The 13,408-nt window shown below is 48.1% G+C and overlaps 1 protein-coding gene and 1 non-coding gene across 3 annotated transcripts in view; one reads left to right on the top strand and one right to left on the bottom strand.

Moving 5' to 3' along the window:
* The window catches only part of LOC126284715 (unconventional myosin-XVIIIa), a 1,203,577-nt gene that overhangs the window by 1,061,832 nt on the left and 128,337 nt on the right, over positions 1–13,408 (top strand). The window lies entirely within an intron of this gene.
* LOC126285641 (U2 spliceosomal RNA) lies at positions 3,540–3,728 on the bottom strand. The gene has a single exon (XR_007551658.1). It is a non-coding gene; the product is annotated as a U2 spliceosomal RNA (small nuclear RNA).

Below are 13,408 nucleotides of genomic sequence, written 5' to 3'. Positions count from 1 at the left end.
TCCCACACAGTCGTTATTGGGTTTCTTGACGTTGGAACCGCTTGTAATCGGTCTACGTAGCTCGTCAGTTGGTCTCACGAGGCTGAGTGCTCACTTTACCAGCCTTCCCACCAGGGAAGAATCCCTAGCAGTCCGAGGAATCGAACCCGGGTCCTCCGCGGCAGTCAGCCTCATTGGCCACTCAGCTACGGAGGCGGACCATTATCAAGTGGAGTACAACTGTGTTTCAGCACGTGCCGAAACCTTAGAAAACATGACATATACAGGGTGATTTTGCTAAATGGGGACAAACTGCAGGAGATGACAAGTGGCAGGAAAGGTCATATGCACGTATTGACGGAAATGCTTTCCAAGGGAGGTACACCCAGTTGGAGGGTGCAGATAAAAGATCTCTTGACGGTGACCCCGGTATCAGCATCAGGCAGGTGGCATCCCAGAATGGCGTAAGCCAGACGATGGAGTAGAACATTCTCAATGACAGCTACCACTCACTGTCTCACTTCCAAGACATTTAGGCGTTACTACCTGCGGACTATTCACCGCTGCGTCGATTTTGTTGCTGGTTCGTCGCATAGGCCACCACAGTGCTTTCTGTCACCCATCCTATTCACAGATGAGGCTACCTTTATGCGGTATCGTATACCTTCACTACACCCACGTGTGAGGTATGGAGAAACTTGATGATTGGTGGCAGTGAACCATCAGCACTGCTTCAGTTTCAGTGTGTGGGCAGGGATTGTTGGCAATCGCCTCGCAGGACCAGCCATCCTTCCACAACGCCTCACACGCAAGACATGTCTGCACTTCCTGCGTATGACTCTGCCGCCCTTGCTGGTAGACGTGTCTATGATGGTGCGAAGGGCGTGTAGCTACTACACGACAGTGTTCCATGCCACCTTGAGCATACAACCAAAACAGTAGCGCAGACAGAACTTTGCTGTGTTCCCACTTGTGCTTTGTCGTTGAAACCTACACTGTTAAAGATCTTTTATCACCACGTTCAGGTATGTGTACCTTACTTGGACTGTATTACCGGCCATGTGTCCCTATGACCGATTTTATTCCTTATCTTATAGCAAAATCACCTTGTGTGTGTCAGATATCTGGTACGTATAAGTCACGTATTTTTTAAGGTTTTGGCATGTGCTGGAGCACAGTTTCGCTGTACTCTACTTGATAATGGCTACAGGGCCGAAAATGAAATAGTGGATTTTATAAATAAAGGCGATTCTGAAGGGGGAAGAAAATCAGTATGTGGAGTTCAGCCACCGAGACTAATAGTTCAAATGGCTCTGAGCTCTAAGGGACTTAACATCTGAGGTCATCAGTCCCCTAGACTTAAAAATACTTAAACCTAACTAACCTAAGGACATCACACGCACCCATGCCTGAGGCAGGATTCGAACCTGCGACCGTAGCAGCCGCGTGGTTCCGGACTGAAGCGGCTAGAAACGCTCGACCATAGCGGCCGTCCCAAATAGTTGATAAAGTAGTTCTCGCTTAGAATACATGTAAACGGACTTCAGTGTCTGCAGGGGCACCTACTTCCCTATCCAAAGAAAAACGCATTTTCACATATCATACCAGGTTTCTGAAGTAATGTGTGGCCTATCGGCGTTAATGTTGTATATATGCAGATTGAAACGATGAATAATAATTTGTACCAAGGCCAGTATCCGAACCCGGGTCTCCTGCTCACTAGGGAGATGAACTAACCACTACCCCGCCGAGGCACAGAGGATTTGCCCAACTGCACCGACTACCCTAATACGCCTCCCTCCTCAGTCCAAATTCCCCTTCACAACTCAGCCCCTTTGTATACCCCTAAACTTCGCAGCAATACAGCACCTCGCCACCGTACGAAACCGGAGATCCTGCCTGAAACCCAGGCATAGTTGCTTTCATCAAGTGGAACAAGATGGTTCCATATATGTTCAAGTCTCCAACATAAGTGCAGACTGAAATGACGAATGAAAATTTATACCTACAACAGGACTTCAACCCGGCCTAGTGAGCAGGAGACCCTGCTTCGAATCCTGGCCTTGGTAACAATTTTGATTCGTCACATCAGTCTGCATATATACATCATACAGGTCTGACACTTGGCAAGGTTTCAGGTATCACATAGTGTCATCTGATCAAAGCACCTACGCCTGCGTTTCAGGCAAGGAGGATGTCCCGTTTCGTTCGATGGTGAGGTGCTAATCCAATACAGTTGGAGTGTCTCTGTAATGCTATTCGAGTTTAGGGAAATACCAAGTGGGCTGAGGCGTGGATGGGAATTTGGATTGAGGAGAGAGGCTTGATAAGGGTAATCTATGCAGTTGTACAAAGCCAGTAGTGGTTAGCATATCTGCCTAGCGAGCTGGTGACCCAGATTCGAATCCTAACCTTGGTACACATCTTCATTCGTCGCTTGAGTCTGCATATGTACACAGATACACTCCTGGAAATTGAAATAAGAACACCGTGAATTCATTGTCCCAGGAAGGGTAAACTTTATTGACACATTTCTGGGGTCAGATACATCACATGATCACACTGACAGAACCACAGGCACATAGACACAGGCAACAGAGCTTGCACAATGTCGGCACTAGTACAGTTTATATCCACCTTTCGCAGCAATGCAGGCTGCTATTCTCCCATGGAGACGATTGTAGAGCTGCTGGATGAAGTCCTGTGGAACGGCTTGCCATGCCATTTCCACCTGGCGCCTCAATTGGACCAGCGTTCGTGCTGGACGTGCAGACCGCGTGAGACGACGCTTCATCCAGTCCCAAACATACTCAATGGGGGACAGATCCGGAGATCTTGCTGGCCAGGGTAGTTGACTTACACCTTCTAGAGCACGTTGGGTGGCACGGGATACATGCGGACGTGCATTGTCCTGTTGGAACAGCAAGTTCCCTTGCCGGTCTAGGAATGGTAGATCGATGGGTTCGATGACGGTTTGGATGTACCGTGCACTATTCAGTGTCCCCTCGACGATCACTAGAGGTGTACGGCCAGTGTAAGAGATCGCTCCCCACACCATGATGCCGGGTGTTGGCCCTGTGTGCCTCGGTCGTATGCAGTCCTGATTGTGGCGCTCACCTGCACGGCGCCAAACACGCATACGACCATCATTGGCACCAAGGCAGAAGCGACTCTCATCGCTGAAGACGACACGTCTCCATTCGTCCCTCCATTCACGCCTGTCGCGACACCACTGGAGGCGGGCTGCACGATGTTGGGGCGTGAGCGGAAGACGGCCTAACGGTGTGTGGGACCGTAGCCCACCTTCATGGAGACGGTTGCGAATGGTCCTCGCCGATACCCCAGGAGCAACAGTGTCCCTAATTTGCTGGGAACTGGCGGTGCGGTCCCCTACGGCACTGCGTAGGATCCTACGGTCTTGGCGTGCATCCGTGCGTCGCTGCGGTTCGGTCCCAGGTCGACGAGCACGTGCACCTTCCGCCGACCACTGGCGACAACGTCGATGTACTGTGGAGACCTCACGCCCCAATTATCTCATTTCAAGCTGTGTTTTAATTAATTTTAGGTGGGCCGATCCCGGCGGTACTGCAATGCCGGGCCAACCCGCGAGAGAGGTGGAGCAAGCCCCTAGCACTCCGTCATGAGCCAAAAATGAGTTTAATATTCTGGTCCTGCGATGCAGGACGTATCAGATATTAAGCTGATAAGAACAGATACTACACTTTGATCTTAGCCAAACGGCGATACGTCCACCCGGCCTCCCGCATGCCCACTATACGCCCTCGCTCAAAGTCCATCATCTACACATACGGTTCACGTCCACGCTGTCGCGGCATGCTACCAGTGTTAAAGACTGCGATGGAGCTCCGTATGCCACGGCAAACTGGCTGCCACTGACGGCGGAGGTGCACAAATGCTGCGCAGCTAGCGCCATTCGACGGCCAACACCGCGGTTCCTGGTGTGTCCGCTGTGCCGTGTGTGTGATCATTGCTTGTACAGCCCTCTCGCAGTGTCCGGCCGGAGCAAGTATGGTGGGTCTGATACACCGGTGTCAATGTGTTCTTTTTTCCATTTCCAGGAGTGTATTTGTGTCTTGAAAAAGTCTCTGGAACAACATAGTTTCATTTGACCATTAACGTTGCCACTAAATGTGAACGCAAGCATTGCAAACACGGCAATTTATTTCTCTCTGGAACATTTAATATCGAGTATTTGCACTTTTGGGTACGACGTGTGGTCTATTTTGAGAACAGACACATCCACAAGGGGACAGTAAAGCATTTCGGGAACAGTGTTGCGAGCGCTTGTAAACTTCCTACAGGATACACGCAGTAAAGATGCAAAGCACACACAACTTTTCTGAAGTATAAATTTTCTGTTACCATGCGCTGGAACAAGATTCGTAGCGCATGCGAAGTAAGGATTTATTCTTGTTAGGACAGTGTTTCGTAATGAAGTCCATAAATAAGTAAATCTTCATTACTAAAAGGGCAAACGGTGCACTGTCCCACTTAGGTGTCTATTCAACGGCTTCGAGAGGCAACAAAAATTTTATTTTCAGTATTTCTGCTAATTATTGACCGAAATTAAAAACTTAAAAAGCCGTCAACATCTACTTACTTAGAGGCAGAATCTTAAGTTTAACGTCGAACACAATACATCAATTATTAAAAGTAAGAAACTGTTTTTATCTGTTTAGGCACACAGGGCAGAAATTACCTACATTATACTCATCAATTAGAACACTTAGCGACTCCCAACAAACTTTGCATGTAGTTTCAAACCTTTTAGCGAATTTTTCTCGCTTACAGTCTTAATGTTAAGTATTTAGTACATTAATCATTCGTACAGAAATCAGAGATTTGAAGTTCTTCCGTACACGAGAGTTTTATTCTTTAAAAAATCGGTGATCTGCTCAATTGGTAATACTTAGCCACGTCCTGCCGGGTCGTAAGTTTTTGCGTAAGTACAACGTGCGCGCGCGCGCGCGCGCACACACACACACACACACACACACACACACACACACACACACACACACACACACAGAGAGAGAGAGAGAGAGAGAGAGAGAGAGAGAGAGAGAGAGAGAGAGAGAGAGAGAGAGAGAGAGCGCTTGCGTGTATCAGTTTCGTCGTGCAGTTGAGCCGTACGCAGACATGTAATGACGATGTGAATTTGCTGCAGGCATAGGTACATACGTCGTCCACTCTTTCTGTTCACTGCACATTCGCGGTTGGCCAGCAAAACCTGTCAGGTCTACCTGATCTTGTGTTGTGGTATTAAAGCCAAAAGTGGTTGAATTCCTGCGGTCGACCGCAGAGAGGCGGTATAGCGCTGCTAAAGCGCTAATGTGCGGGAAAAGGATATTTGAGTGAACACTAATCAGTCGCTCAGGTGAATCGTGCTACCAAATTGCCTGTATATAAGAACGGTACCCCTTCGAGCGAGACGTGATGGTGTTTGACACACCCTGTAAGTGCGTCGTAGGAATCTGGTTCTGGCACTTTTAAATGTCCCGTAATATTCCTACAGGACTTCCTTCAGCGAGACAGTTTCAACAGCTCCATGAGCGGCTGTTGGCTTCTCGAGAACTGGACAGATTAATGCCGACTACACTTGCCTAAGGCATTGCTTGCTTGCTTTCTTCCATCGGCTTCCCTCAAGTTGTATTGTGTCAGGCAGACTTCTTAACGACGTGTGTAAGGATAAGATGGGGCTGACCTGCTTTCTCGCAGCCAATCTGAATGGGCTCCTTCCGCCCTTCCCAGAAACGTGCGCTGAACACTACCTACCACATCATTACTACTTCGTTCTAGGTCTCGTTCTTCGTTTTACCTTTCTCGTCTTGAGAGAAAGGAATTTGTTAATCAGAACGGCCACTTGTTTTGTACGCTAGGGTATGCAGCTCAAAACTCTTATCGTCTCTATATTCCGGGATCCAGTGTGTCAAGACTGCTTTGAGAATACCAAATTTCAGGTATTACCTCTCACCATGGACAACGCAGTGGACGACGGCCTTCACTTGACCGACAGCTGCGGCGTTTGCGTAATTTTGTCGGCGCTAGCAGACAACCAACACTGCATGAAATAACCGCAAAAATCGATAGAGGACGTACGACGAACGTGTCCATTAGCACAGTTCCGACGAAATATGGCGTTGTCTGGCTATGGCAGCAAATGAGCGACGCGAGTAGCTTCGCTACCAGCACATCGCCTGCAGCGCCTCTTCTGGGTTCATGATCATGTCGGTTGTACGCTAGACATTGGAAAACCGTGGACTGATCAGATGAGTCCCAACTTGAGTTGGTAAGAGCTGATGGTAGGGTTCGAGTGCGGCGCAGAGCACATGAAGGTCAACAAGGCATAGTGCAAACTGGTGAATAATGGTTCAAATGGCTCTGAGCACCATGCGACTTAACATCTGAGTTAATCAGTCCCCTAGGCTTGGAACTACTTAAACGTAACTAACCTAAGGACATCACATACATCCATGCTCGAGGCAGGATTCGAACCTGTGACTGTAGCAGCAGCGCGGTTCCGGACTGAATCGCCTACAACCGCTCGGCCACATCGGCCGGTGTACAAGCTGGTGATGGCTCCATAACTAGGGACTTTTGAGATGGAATGGACTGGGTCCTCTGGAAATATATATATATATATATATATATATATATATATATATATATATATATATATATATACACACACACGAGGGAGGACTCGAACCTCCGACGGGGGGAGCCACGCGAACCCTGACAGGACGCCATAGACCGCGCGGCTACCCCGCGTGGCTCTGGGTCCTCCGGTTACGTTCGGCTACTTGGAGACCATTTGCAGCCATTCATGGACTTCACGTTCCCAAACAACAATTGATTTCTTATGGATGACAGTGCGCCATGTTACCGGACCACAATTCTTCGCGACTGGTTTGAGATTTGGTGATTGTTAAGACAGCATGATTCGTGACGCACAAAGACGTTAATAGACGCGTCGCTCGCAACCATCCTTCGAATATAAACCCAATAACACTAGAACGAAATCTCATCCATCTGCTCTCAATTTTAAATAAAATTTCGGTATATCCTTCGCTGCAATGTATGAACTAAAATCAATCATAGGCAAAGTTTATGTTATACGTTTTTACCTCTGAAAACTCAAATTCCAATGCAGTGTTTCACTTAATTTGATGCAGCGCTGTAAGTATGATAGATAAAGGGAAAAAATCAGTTCTTCATCGAGTGAGGTCAGACTGCATGTTGTCCAAAAATCTTTCACCTATTAGTTTTAGGAAAATCGGGCGATAAGTATTCAATATCGGTTGGAACGCAGTCTCTCAGCACAGGCACCAGCATTTGGCGAGCAGTACAGCCAAACAAAAGCAGCCTCAGTACGAACTGCAAAGAGCAAGTCTGTTGCAGCGAAAGGATTTTGCAGGCAGTGTTCCCGGCCTCCGTACGCCCTTCGATCAAGAACCCCCTAACATGTGGTACCGTGCTGTTTATCGACTGCCATGCGCTTCATAGTGGATTTCTGGGAATGTTTTCAGCTGTAGGTACTGGGGCAGAACCTGTAAGGTTGACAGTAATGCTCCGCCATGCGTTGACAGGACTTGAGAAGTTCATTCGTTGATGTAAATGCATCGGATATACTAAAAAGGGACTCGCCCCCTCCTCAGATTTATAGGTAAATGGCCTAGTGGATAGCTCGTCAAATACTGTACACATATTAAGCATGAACGCAGGAAGAAGGTGTACTGAACTGTGGAAAAAGAAGAAAAGTAGAAACAGTGAACGATCCAAGCTCAATGTGTGCTACACAGAGTGTAGTGCAAGAACCGCGGCGTCGTGGTTGTGTGGTCACGGTGTTGGACCACAAAGCGGGACATCGGTGTTCTAACCTACCTCAAGCCTCTCTGCCTCTTTCTTTTCTTTTTTTCACAAGATATGAACTTCCCGTTCGGTCATTGACGTATCTGTCCTTCTGCAGTCTCGGCAGTTGTCGTACTACCGCTAACCGGTATGCATTGGTTATAGGATGCGAGTCATGTGGTAAGGATATATTACCGTCGCAAGTAAATGTAATGAACAGTGAGAGATGGAAAGGCCTCTCACAGAAATGGAAACAACAAACGAAAGGGTGTGAGCCACACTACTGGCCATTCAAATTGCTACACCAAGAAGAAATGCAGATGATAAACGGGTATACATTGGACAAATATATTATACTAGATCTGACATGTGATTACATTTTCACGCAATTTGGTTGCATAGATCCTGAGAAATCAGTACCCAGAACAGCCACCTCTGGCCGTAATAACGGCCTTGATACGCCTGCGCATTGAGTCAAACAGAGCTTGGATGGCGTGTACAGCTACAGCTGCCCATGCAGCTTCGACACGATACCACAGGTCATCAAGAGTAGTGACTGGCGTATTGTGACGAGCCAGTTGCTCGGCCATCATTGACCAGAAGTTTTCAATTGGTGAGAGATCTGGAGAATGTGCTGGCCAGAGCAGCAGTCGAACATTTTCTGTATCCAGAAAGACCCATACAGGACCTGCAACATGCGGTCGTGCATTATCCTGCTGAAATGTAGGGTTTCGCAGGGATCGAATGAAGGTTAGAGCCACGGGTCATAACACATCTGAAATGTAATTGTCCACTGTTCAAAGTGCCGTCAATGCGAATAAGAGGTGACCGAGATGTGTAACCATTGGCACCCCATACCATCACGCCAGGTGATACGCCAATATGGCGATGACGAATACACGCTTCTAATGTGCGTTCACCAAGATGTCGCCAAACACGGATGCGACCATCATGACGCTGTAAAGAGAACCTGGATTCATCCGAAAAAATGACGTTTTGCCATTCGTGCACCCAGGTTGGTCGTTGAGTACACCATCGCAGGCGCTCCTGTCTGTGATGCAGTGTCAAGGGTAACCGCAGTCATGGTCTCCGAGCTGATAGTCCATGCTGCTCCAAACGACGTCGAACTGTTCGTGCAGATGGTTGTTGTCTTGCAAACGTCCCTATCTGTTGATTCAGGGATCGAGACGTGGCTGTCCGATCCGTTACAGCCATGCGGATAAGATGCCTGTCTTCTCGTCTGCTAGTGATTCAAGGCCGTTGGGATCCAGCACGGCGTTCCGTATTACCCTCCTGAACCCACCGATCCCATATTCTGCTAGCAGTCATTGGGTCTCGACCAACGCGAGCAGCAATGTCGCGATAGGATGAACCGCAATCGCGATATGCCACAATCCGACCTTTATCAAAGTCGGAAACGTGATGGTTCGTACTTCTCCTCCTTACACGAGGCATTACAACAACGTTTCACCACGCAACCTCGATCAAGTGCTGTTTGTGTATGAGAAATCGGTTGGAAACACTCCTCATGTCAGCACGTTGTAGGTGTCGCCACCGGCGCCAACCTTGTGTGAATGCTCTGAAAAACTAATCATTTGCATATCACAGCACCTTGTTCCTGTCGGCTAAATTTCGCGTCTGTAGCACGTCATCTTCGTGGTGTAGCAAATATAATGGCCAGTAATGTAAATGCAACAGCTATACTGACAAGGGAATCACCCCCTCCTCAGTGGTAAATGTCCCAGTGGATAGCCCGTCAAAAACTGAACACAGATCTAGCATGAAAGCAGGAAGGAGGTTTAGAGAACTGTGGAAAAAGAAGCAAAGGAAAAGCAGTGAACGGTCCAAGCTCAACATGTGCTACACAGGTTGTAGTGCAAGATACGCGGCGAAGTGGTTATGTGGTCACGGTGTTGGACTACGAAGCGGGACATCCGTGTTCGGAACTACCTCATTCCTCTCTCTCTCTTTTCTTTTTTTTTCATAAGATTAAGAATTTCCCGTTCGGTCATTGACGTATCTGTCCTTCTGTAGTCTCGGCAGTTGTCTTACTACCGCTAACCGGTACGCATTGGTTATAGGATGCGAGTCATATGATAAGGATATATTACCGTCGCAAGTAAATGTAATGAACAGTGAGAGCTGGAAACGCTTCTCACAGAGCAAAAGAATTAAAGTGTCAAAACTACCAAAGCAGAACCCAAAAGCACCAACATGTAGAACCTGGGCAGAGCAAGTAGGAGATACGTTAATCTCGCTATTTCAAACGGACGTTACACCGCCTACAGTTCAACAATTGTATGGGGAGAAAAGTCGCTAATGAGATTCGAACACCGATCTTCCCCTTCGTAATCCAACACCACGACCACATAACCACAACGCCAAGACTACTCAAATTCGCTCTATGTAGCACATCTTGAGCCTGGACGTCACTGTTTCTATCATTTTGCTTCTTTTTTCAGGGTTCAGTGCACCTTTTTCGTGTTTTCTTCCTTGATTCGTGTTTCTGTTTCTGACGGATCATCGACTGGGCCAGCTTACCGTAAAATCTGACGGGGGTGCCATGGGGATTTTCCCTTGTGAAACGAGCCCCCCCCCCCCTCTCTCTCTCTCTCTCTCTCTCTCTCTCTCTCTCTCTCTCTCTCTCTCTCTCTCTCTGTCGTACGGACTGTGCTGTGGAGTCGGCGCACAATGACTTGTGGGTTAGCCAGTGTAGCTGTCGCGCTGACGTACAACCGCTTGGCTGTCTCAGCCGGAGACAATGGACTGAGGCGGCGTCGGCCCCTAAGAGCCTGGTGCCGTGCCCACTTTACGAGCCGCCGTAAAAGGCCAACATTCGTCAAGTTTTTCCCCGAGCCGGTCCGCCGACCTGTCTCCAGCCCTGTAGAAAGCACCACGCTTGTTGCCTGCCCACGCTTCAGGGTACCCCTCCGTGATCTTCCACATCTCTCTTGTAGCATCTGCCGCTTGAGTCTGTTGAGCATCTGCATAACGCTCGCGCGCCGACCGAATGATCGCGTGACGGAACTCGCCGCTCTTCGTTGGATCTTTCCTCTGTCGTCTATCAATCCACCCTGACAAAGGTACAAGAGAGATGAGCAATACTCGAGAATTGTCGAACAAATGTTGAATTAAATTTCCTTAATACTCTACCAGTAAATCTCAGGTTGGCATATGCTTTTCCTAAGATATGTTCTATGTGCTCATTCCGTTTTAGGTCGCTCCGGATGATTATTCCTATGTATTTTACAGTATTTATTCTTTCTAACTACTAAGATTAAATATGGTTGTACTATTCAAGCAAATAAAGTTATTCTTCATAAATCAAAACGTATCGCGGTTACGGCAATTCACGGTAGCCTCTTCTGTTCTGTAAAATCTGAGTTACTGCACCCGAATAGTCAGTTTCCCAACTTCACTCACAGTATTTATTTTCGCGAGCAACATATCCAATTGCGGCCAAGTAAGTTCAATAGTGATAAAGTGGCAGCGATGAGTTGGCAGCCTTATGACTCAGTGTCGGCTATAGAGATAGCAGTGTTGTGATCTAAATACCCTAGCATGTGAAACATGTGCAGTTCTGATTAAGAACTTGCTTTTCCCAAAGACGTGAAAGGTAAAACGAAGAACGAAGTCCAGAACAAAGTAGTAATAATGTGATAGGTGTTCACCAGTGCACGTTTCTGGGAAGGGCGTAAGGGACCCAGTCAGACTGGCCGCGAGAAAGCGGGCCGGCCCCATGTTAACTTTACACACGCCGTAAAGAAGTCTGCGTGACACAGTATAACCCGAGAGAAGCCGATGGAAGAAAGCAAGTAAGCGAGCAGTGCCTTAAGCAAGTGCAGTCGGCAGTAATCTCTCTAGTTCTTGAGAAGGTAACAGCCGCTGGTGGAGTCGCTGAAGGAAGTACCCGTACCATTCGGCTGAAATGCTGCAGGAATATTACTAGACATTTATAAGTCCCAGAACCAGATTCCTATGACACTTTTACACTGTGTGTCAAACAGTATCAACTCTCGCTCGACGGAGTGCCGTCCTTATATGCTGGCAATTTGCTTGCACGATTCAACCGCGTGACTTATTCGTGTTCACTCGAAAGCCCTTTTCCCACAGACTGGCGGTTTAGCAGCGCTATCTCGCCTCCCTGCGGTCGGCCGTAGTTCAAATGGCTCTGAGCACTATGGGACTTAGCATCTGTGGTCATCAGTCCCCTAGAACTTAGAACTTCTTAAACCTAACTAAGCTAAGGACATCACACACATCCATGCCCGAGGCAGGATTTGAACCTGCGAGCGTAGCGGTCGCGCGGTTCCAGATTGTAGCGCCTAGAACCACTTCGGCCGTAGTTCACCACTTTTGGCTTTACGAAGGCGTTTCTCGCCTCAGCAGGATTTCATGAACTTTCAGTCACCGACTTCCTCTTCAGTGTTTGAAAGGATTTTGCTAGCGCCTACCTACATTGGAAGAAATGATCATCGTAATAAAATAAGAGAAATCAGTTCTTGCATGGGAAGCTTTCAATGTTAGTTTTCCCCTCGTGCTGTGCGAGAGTGGAACGGTAGGGAATTAGCTTGGTTCGATGAACCCTGTGCCAGAATGGCAGAATAATCACGTAGACGTAGATGTGCACTTTGACGTTAGTGCGAGGACGATGACGACGTGTGCATGATACCGGATGTTAGCCTATTCTCGCCCTGGTCACTCCTGTTATAACACTGGACTCGCATTCGGGAGGACGACGGTTCAATACCGCGTCCGGCCATCCTGATTTAGGTTTTCTGTGATTTTCCTAAAATGCCGGGATGGTTCCTTTCAAAGAGCACGGCCGACTTCATTTCCCGTCCTTCCCTAATCCGATGAGACCGATGACCTCGCTGTCTGGTGTCCTTCCCCAAAACAACCAACCAACCAACCAACTCCTGTTATAGTAGTGGATTTCTTTATTTTACTGATTACCTTGGGGCCCCTTGAACTTTGAGTTACTGAACGTGGACTGTATTCGTTTTCTGTCATCGGGTGTCTGGGTGTCTGAGACCGTGGCGCGACTGCTACATAAGAAAGTGGCATTAGCACTGGCTGTGCCACCAACACCTGCGGCTTGTCCTTCCACCACTGGGTTGAGAGGTGTCAGGCGAGGACTGGACTCCTGTGGAGATGTAAGACGAGCCGCCGTCTCCGTGGCCGAGATCAGGTTTCCCCGGCAGCTCGGAAGCCGCTCTGATCCACTGCTGACTACTGTCTGCAAGCCGATATGGCGGGACCTCTCTGCGGTCTGGAAACTCCGGCAGCCCATTATATACTTCTGTCCGCGCTGGCTGCTCCGGCCGTGCACCCTATGTCGGCCATATTTGTTGTTAAAACATCGTAGTGCCTGTGTTGTTAAGAAGAACGAGGTAATGTTCCTTCGGATCTGCCTGCATGTCCGAAGGAACAAGCAATGCGGCGACTACAACCGTCAAGAAGAACTATTTTTGTTTGTCATTTTTCATCCGTCTGTCTGTCTGTCTGTTCGTCTATCTGTTACGGCCCCGTTTTCTCTTGAACAGGATGACGTATG

The sequence above is a fragment of the Schistocerca gregaria genome, chromosome 8, assembly GCF_023897955.1.
Source record: "Schistocerca gregaria isolate iqSchGreg1 chromosome 8, iqSchGreg1.2, whole genome shotgun sequence".
NCBI classification, from domain to species: domain Eukaryota; kingdom Metazoa; phylum Arthropoda; class Insecta; order Orthoptera; family Acrididae; genus Schistocerca; species Schistocerca gregaria.
The sequence above is the reverse complement of the archived record's forward strand: the minus strand, read 5'-3'. Positions and strand labels throughout refer to the sequence as shown.